The sequence below is a fragment of the Hipposideros armiger genome, unplaced genomic scaffold, assembly GCF_001890085.2.
Source record: "Hipposideros armiger isolate ML-2016 unplaced genomic scaffold, ASM189008v1 scaffold_0, whole genome shotgun sequence".
In the NCBI taxonomy this organism is placed as follows: domain Eukaryota; kingdom Metazoa; phylum Chordata; class Mammalia; order Chiroptera; family Hipposideridae; genus Hipposideros; species Hipposideros armiger.
The window spans coordinates 4,871,736-4,873,227 of NW_017731350.1; the positions used below are offsets into that span (position 1 = coordinate 4,871,736).

Below are 1,492 nucleotides of genomic sequence, written 5' to 3' on the forward strand. Positions count from 1 at the left end.
GGCAGTGTCACTGGCCCTCATATGTGGGATCCGAACCGGGGCCCTCTGGCGTCCCAAGCCAGTTCTTAACCATTGCGCCACTCGGCCGGCCCTCTTTCTTTTTTTTTTTTATTGTTAGTTTCAGGTGTACAGAACAATGCAATAGTTATCCTTTTCACCCTTGACACAGAAACAACCCCCTTCCCCCATCTACTGCCCTCCCACCCCCGATATCATACTTAACCATTACAATTCCATTGACTCCATTCCTACTCTCTACTCCACGTCCCGTGACTATATGTATATATAATCATAGTTGACATACAATATTATTCAACATCAGCTTCAGAAATACAGTGCGGTGGTCAGGCCTCTACACCGACTATGAAGCAGTCTCCCTAACAAGACATGAGTCCATCTGGCCCCCTAAAAAATATTTACAACATTATTGGTTATATTCCCCAGACTGCCTTTTCTACCACTGAGGTTATATTGTAGTTACCACTTTGTATTGTCTCGTCCCTTCCCCTTCTCCTTCAAGCAATATTTTTTCTTTCGAGTGTTTTCAGATAATCTTAAAACTATCAGCCCATCTTAAAGATTGTTTTAAATGGGATTCTGACACTTAATTGATAAGGGTTTGCCCCCAAGTAAGCCTCCCATTCTGGGCGTAAACAATTTTGCTTTTGCCCAAGAAAATTATTTTCCTTCTAACCAGAAGAGACTCTCAGATTTCAAATGCCATCTGTGATAGGGTGAAGGTTGTATAAACGATGGTACAGTGGTGGAAGGGGATAGGAAATGTTGGGCAAATAAAACTTTTGTTTAAGGGCTCTTCCTTCTTCTTTCTTCTTTCTTCTTTCTTTCTTTTTTTCAACTTCTTTCGCTGTACAAAACAACATAATAGTTAGACATTTACACCCCTCACAAAGTGAGAACTCCTCTACCCAATCTACTACCCCTCTGACACCACACAGCCTCCACGATACCATTGAAGGGCTATGTATTTTTTTGTTTCCTCTTTTGTTCTCCTCAGGTTCATTCTCCTATTGGTTCTTTGCTCTTAAAGATGAAGACAAGGGTCTCTGGGAAGAACAGAGGGGGAAAACAAGATAAGATTTAGATAACCTAAAATACAAAAATTTATATTCAAATATTAATTTGAAATGTCTATCAACTTTATCAAATTCCAAAGCAGACTGCAGACAAAACAAAACTTTAGAAAATAAATGTTGAATTTAAAATTAAGTGCTAAAATTTTATAGTCTTCAGTAATATGAATTCTTATAGTGCTTTATAGTTTATAAAACATTTCCCACATTTTCACAACTATTGCTTGTTCAATATAGCTCCACTGTCTCCCCTCTAAGGAGACTGACTGGCTTTTCAGCTCTTAGAGGTTGAAAAATAAATTAAAACATACACACACCTAGCTAAAAATGTTAAAACACATATAAAATATGTGTATATGAGTATACATATATATGTACATGTGTATATATATATATATATA

The 1,492-nt window shown here is 37.3% G+C and overlaps 1 protein-coding gene across 3 annotated transcripts in view; it reads left to right on the forward strand.

The window, feature by feature from the left end:
* The window catches only part of ATAD2B (ATPase family AAA domain containing 2B), a 116,780-nt gene that overhangs the window by 88,167 nt on the left and 27,121 nt on the right, over window positions 1–1,492 (forward strand). The gene's annotated exons all lie outside the window — the stretch shown is intronic.